This window comes from Nicotiana tomentosiformis, chromosome 9 (assembly GCF_000390325.3).
Source record: "Nicotiana tomentosiformis chromosome 9, ASM39032v3, whole genome shotgun sequence".
NCBI lineage: Eukaryota > Viridiplantae > Streptophyta > Magnoliopsida > Solanales > Solanaceae > Nicotiana > Nicotiana tomentosiformis.
In genome coordinates this window covers 92,984,403-92,991,422 of record NC_090820.1, presented here as the reverse complement: position 1 = coordinate 92,991,422, position 7,020 = coordinate 92,984,403, and positions in this window count along the sequence as shown.

Sequence of the window (7,020 nt, the reverse complement as noted above, 5' to 3'; positions counted from 1 at the left end):
CATAAAAAGCTAGTTTCGGGATCGTTTGGTATGAGAAACGAGGCAAAATAGCTGGCAAAAAATATATAAAACGAGGGTTTGTTCATTCAGTCATATTTTGAGTTGGGGAGCTCGGATTTGGGCGATTTTGGGGGCAATTGTTTCACCATAGGGATTGGGGTAAGTGTTCTCTACTCATTTTTGATTATATTTCATGAATCCATCTTCGTTTTAGGGATTTGATTGATAATTTCAAAGTGAAATTGAGGGAATTAGGGCTTAAGTTTTGGAGAGTTTTAGGTAGGGATTTGAGGGACCAAACTGAGTCCGATTTTGATGAATTTTATATGTTTAGACTCGGGAGAGGACGAGGTTTATTATTCTGCCATTTTTGACTGATTCCGAGACCTGGGGCCGGGTTTTTGTCCGGTTTCGCATTTTTGACATATTTTATAGTTTTATTGTGGAATTCGATTCGTTAGCCTATGTTGATGGTATTAATGTGATTATGATTAGATTTGGAGCTTTTGGAGACCGAGTCCAGAGACGAGGGCATCCTGGGGTAGGATTTTACGCTGTTAAGGTAAGTAACAGTTTTAATTCTGGCTTTGAGGGTATAAACTCGCAGAATTTGATATCGTGTGACTGTTTGGAGGTGATACCCATGCTAGGTGACGGGCGTGTGGGTGTATACCTCGAGGGATTGAGACTTGGTCCGTCCCGTGAGGCCTCATGGCCATCATCTGTGTTTACGTAGTTACTTGTTGTTGAGCTTGTCTACTTTCATGTTATAGATCATGCTTAGGCTTTATTCATGCTCACATTATTTGTACTCAGTCATAGAAATTATTGTACATGTTTACCTCAGTCTCTATTATTTGCTAATATACTGTGATACTTGATGTGGGCTGTGTTCCCTTATTTGTTGATGATGGTGAGGCTAGTGAGGTACATGATTGAGTGAGGCGGAGGGCCTGGTTGTGAGGATATTAATATCATAGCACGTGATTTGTCCGCGTAGCACGTGAGTTGACCGTGCGGGTCCAGGTATTGATACCATAGCGCGTGAGTTGTCCGCGTAATACGTGAGTTGACCGTGCAGATCCAGGTATTGATATGATGGCATGTGAGTTGTCCGCGCTTAGCGCTTGGGCTTTGGGAGCCCCTCCGGAGTCTGTACACACCCCCAGTGAGCGCAGAGTGTTGAGCGTTGAGTGATGAGTGCGAGTGTTGAGTGATGGAGTGACATTGCTGTGAGGTTACATTTACTTTTGCTGTTGCTGCATTTACCTGTTAATTTTTCTTGTAGTCTTACTGATTTATGAAATTACCTGTCTACTCCTGTTTGTACTTAATTGTGAAAATAATAATTGGATTATTCTGCTTAGCTCGTCACTACTTCTTAGTTACTTAGTTATTTCTGTTATTACTGAGTCGGTTGTACTCATGCTACACCTTGCACTTTATGTGCAGATCCAGGTGAGTTAGAGTACGACGATCGTTGAGTTCAGGCCGACTATCTTTGGAGACTGCAAGGTAACTGTTAGTGTCCACAAGATCTTGTTACTCTTCTTGTCATTTCTTCTTTTGGACAATTAGATAGTTTATATATCTTAGTTCATAGTTTTAGATGCTCATGACTTAGTGACACCTCGATGTTTGGGGCTCGTTTTCGTATTTTCTATATTATATTTAGAGTTGATTTAGTTTATGAGAAATTCAAATGTTGGTATTGTTTTATTAAATTCTTATAATCAATTTAGTAGTAATATTTTGGGAAATAGGCTTGCCTTGTAACATGATAGGTGCCATCACGACCATAGTTAGATTTTGGGTCATGACAGAACCCGCCCCTAACACACTACATCCCGCTCACTTAAATGCCTTTTCTTTGTTCATCAACAGGAAGTGTTTGAAAGAGTAGATAACCCCTCTGTACGAGTTCGAGGACAAGCTGTAAGACGGATGTTCAAACTGGCAAAAGATATCTAACCTGCTTCAATTGGAGCTGCTAAAGTTGTTTTTGCATTTATCATTAGTTGGGTCCTTAATTTGAACATTTTGTGTTGGATAGGGTGCTAGTAAAGTTGTTGTTACGTGATCAGAAGGTCACAGGTTCGAGCCGTGAAAATGAAATACAACGTAAAGCTGCGTACAATAGACCCATGTGGTCCGGCTTTTCCCGTGTATAACGGGATTTTAGTGCACTGGGTTGCCCTTTATAGGATGCTAGTACGTATGCATGTTGTTGAAGGACTTGTTACGTTTGTCTTTTATGTTGTTAAGAGTTATGTTACTCGGACTCTTCAAAACTGTTGTTGGGTGCGTGTCGGATCTTCCAAATATAGTGCATTTTTGAAGGATCCGACACGGACGCGGCAACACTTTTGGAGAGTCCGAGCAATATAGGTTAAGTGTGTTTCTGTCGTGTTTTACTTAAAGATCACCTTTCAATTCATTTAGTTAATTTTCAACTGCGCAGCTACTTAGTTTTGTAACAACTGCAGTTTTCATATATGATGAATGGTAAGGATGTCCTTTGATTCCATAGGGAATAACAGTCCCACAAGTGCTGCAGGTTGACTGGTATTAAATTAGCACAAGTGACTGTATAGGGAAAAATACGACATGAAACGTGCCCACTTAAAGTAAGGACACGTAGAACGGAAGATGGGGATGGCCACCGAACATAGCCATTTCGCTTGCCACCGGAAGGAATAACGATCATAAAATGAGTATTAAATGCTTTGCGCCCGGTAACATTTAATACAAAATATTTTGTAGCATTAAGGATGATGGCCCGTTACAAGGAATTTGACGTTTTTGTCTAACGTTATATCTTCATCAATGGCCCTTATAATTGACATTAAAGAAGGGCATGATCCTAGGACCTTCTTTCCTAGATGTAACTATAAATAGTGAGATCTGTTATTATTGTAAGGACATGAATTTTTTGGCTAACTTACACTACATTCTATACAGCATTTTAATACAATTTTATTTTCTCGCTTTTGATCTCATCATTGTTGTGCCGGAGAACCCTGTTCTCGGACTCATTAGCTCTGCCATTCTATCTACATTCCAATGCTAAGTATTTTATATTTCATCAGTTATTTCATTACTTTTTGGATCAAATTAATTCACCTGTCTAGAAACCACAAACAAATTCAATGGTACCGTTTTTCGGGTAAACAGTTTGGCACCCACCGTGGGGCCTAGACAACCGTGCGATTAAATTGATCCTTGCCTTTTTTACTAACATGTTTGATTATTTTGTCTTAGAAAAAATCACAAAAGAAATGGCAGATAACATTGTTAACGACACACGCAACCCAGAAATTCAAGGGGAACAACCTCATTTCGAGGATTCAAGCAGTGACACTCACAATGAGGGGAACGACGCCACATCCGTACATGACAGGCGGTACCATCAACAGGTTCGGGAGGCAACTCCTGATGATGATGATGAGGGGCATGTGGCGGATGCAGTAAGGGTCCTGTAAGAGTAACATGTAATCATTCTGGTCCATCTCACGCGGCAGGGTCAGGTTATGACGGAATTAAAGCAGACGCTATCGGGTGCCTCAAATAATGCAAATAGGAAAGATCTAGTTCCTCTTGATGTTCCCGCGAACCAGACGACGCAGGGAGTTGATAATAACACTCATAAGGGAGAAGTTGGATCCGACGGGGCTGGGGGGAATAGATCCGGCCTCAACAACGAGAACTGTGATGACCCGATAGGTCATCTTATATTTTAGAACCTAATTCTATATTTTGATGTCTCAAAAACCTTATTTTAGACTTCCTCGATTTGCGTGCACAGTCTAGGTGTTCTTTCGGAAGTATTATATGTTAAAAACTGATAAAAATAAGAATTGTTACCTTAAAAATTCATTTAGGATGACTTCGGTCAACGTTTTAAGCAAACAAACCCAAATCAATATTTTAAAGGTCTCGGTGGGTCCGTATCATAATTTGGGACCTGGGCATATGCCCGAAATTGAATTCAGAGGTCCCTAGCCCGAGTTACTAATTTTTGTTGAAAATTGAAAGTTTGAAAGATTTATGATATTTAAGAATCGACTGATGTTTGGATTTATTGATACCGGGTTCCGTATTTTAGTTCTGGAGCCTGGTACAGGTCCACTATAATAATTATGACTTGTCTATCAAATTTGGTGAGAAACGGAGTTGATTTGACATGATTCGGATGTTCGGTTGTAAAAATAGAAGTTTTAAAGCCTTCTTGAAAATTTCCTTTGATTTGGTGTCCGATTCGTAGTTCTAGGCATTATTTTGGTGTTTTGATCGCGCGGACGAGTTCGTATGATGTTTTTGGACTTGTGTGCATAATTGGTTTGGAGCCTCTAGGGCTCGGGCGAGTTTCGGATAGGCTACGGGTGTTTTGAAACTTTGAAAATCTGTTTTGTGTGCTTCTGCTGTTATCTGGTGTCTTCCTTTTCGCGTTCGTGAAGGTACTCTCGCGAACGCGAAGCGTAAACTGGGGCAGGGTAATTTTCTTAATCGCGAACGCGGTAGCTGGGTCACGAACACGAAGCAATATGGGCCTTACACTTCGCGATCGCGAAGCTTCAGGGACCTGGGCGAGGGGACACCCGTTCTCCTACGCGAACGCGAGCACTGGCTCGCGAACGCGAAGGCTAGAGGGGAGCAGACTTCGCAAACACGAGGGGGACTTATGAATGCGAAAGCCATTTAGGTTGCTGCACATTGCGAATGCGGCATGCCCTTCGCGAACGCGAAGAAGGCCTGACGCCCAGACCTTAAAACATTTCAAAAACGAGATTTTACCCATTTTTCATAAACTCTCCATTAGAGCTCGGTCTAGGTGCGATTTTGAAGGGAAAACTCAACACCAATTCATAGGTTTGTACTCTTTAACTCATTTTCTTCCATATCTAACATCACCCATTAATTCCTAGCCCTATTCTTTGTTCTTTCATGGTAGAAAACTAGGGATTTAGGAAGAATTGAGGTTTGTTTTGCAAATTAGGGATATAGACCTCAATTTGGGGTCGGATTTCAAAATTAGTTACATAATCAGGCTCGGGGGTGAATGGGTAAATGGATTTTGGTCCGAACCTCGGATTTTGACCAAGCGGGCCCGAGTGTTGACTTTTGTTGACTTTTTCAATAATGGCCTAATTGAATTTTTTGCAATCGTGGGTAGTTCCTAAGGCTTAATTTGAATCGTTTGGTTGGTATATTGCTAGATTCTATTGGTTCAGAAGCTTGTTTGAAAGAAAAAGCCGTGGTTGAGCTTTGAGTTTGGACTTCGGAGCGAGGTAAGTATCGTGGTTAAACTTGATTTGAGGGAATATGACTTGTTTGTCTATTTGCTACATATTTAAATATTGGGAAACAACATATATGTGAGGTGACGAGTACTTATGCATTGTAGTCGGGTTAAAGCATGCGGGGGTGGGGGTGGGGGTTGGTTTCTTGCAATTATAGTTTCCTTTGTTCATATTATCCATGTTTAGACTAGTATTGTTAAATTGATCGTTCTTATCATGTTTATGAATCTTCTGGTGATAATTGAGTATTGATTCCGAAGTTGAGGTTGATATTGTGGAACCAAATGTTGAAGTAAGGCTTGTATTTGTTATTCTATCTCCCTGTTGTTATTTGTTCATTGCATTATGGTAAGGGAGAGTGTTAATGCACGAAAGGTGATGCCGTGCCATATTGTGAGTGTTAATGCACGAAGGGTGATGCCGTGCCATATTGTGAGTGTTAATACACGAAGGGTGATGTTGTGCCATGTTATGAGAGTTAATGCACGAAGGGTGATATCGTGTCGTTTCTATTGATTTTATGGTGAGATTGAGAGTAAAAGCATGAAGGGTGATGTTGTGCATTTTTCCTTTACTGTATTTACTTGTTGTTATTGGTTCATAGTATATTGACTATTCAAGTGACCATTCTGCTGTAGTTCTCTATCTCGTATTCCCCTCAACATGTTCCCCCTCCCAATAGTACATGTTTAACTGTTATTTGTACATATAATGTTAAATTGCACAGGTTTGTTATGTAGGTGTCTTGTCATAGCCTCGTCACTACTTCGTCGAGGTTAGGCTCGACACTTACCAGTACATGGGGTCGGTTGTACTGATACTGTACTTTGCACTTCCTGTGCAGATTTTGGTATTGGTCCCAGCTGATCGAGAGGCGTAACAGCTCGGACTGGTTCATCGGAGACTCAAGGTAGATCTGTTAGCATTCGCAGACCTTGAAGTCCCCGTCTGTCTTTCCTATTTTTTTTCCTTTACTATTTCTTTCATTCAAACAGTTTTATTTCTTTCAAACTTTTACTTGTATTAAATCCTAGAAGTTCGTGAATTGTGACTCCAGATCCGGGTGGTAGTAACTAATAAAGTTTTTATATTATTCTGCACTCGCTGTATGTCATTTTAGCTTCCTTGCTGTTATTTACTGAATTGAATAAGGATTGGCTTAATAATTCTCTAACGTCGGCTTGCCTAGCAAGTGGAATGTTAGGTGCCATCAGGGTCATGACGGTGGAATTCTTGGTCGTGACAAGTTAGTATGAGAGCACTAGGTTGCCTAGGTCTCACAATTCACAAGCAGGCTTAGTAGAGTCTGGAGGATCGGTACAAAGACGTCTGTGATTATATTCCAGAGGTTATGAAGTTTAGGAACCATTTCACTTCTATTCTTCTCTGTTATTCGATTTTATTCTATCATTGCTGATTGAACTCTTCTATTCTTGTCCTTCCGCAGATGGCGAGAACACGTGCTACGTCTTCAGCCAGAGCCCCCAGTGGAAGCTCCTACGAGGGGCAGAGGTCGAGGCCGAGGCCGCGCCGGAGGCCAAGACAGGGGCAGAGCTCAGCTAGAGCTCGAGCAGCAGCACCAGCATTGGATCCCCTAGGTGGAGTTTGAGGGGGAGGTTCCAGCCCAGACTATGCCTACTGGACCAGCTCAGGTTCTAGAGGGGTTCATCGCCACCCCAGTGCTTCAGGATGCTTTGGTCCGTTTGGTGGGCCTTTTGGA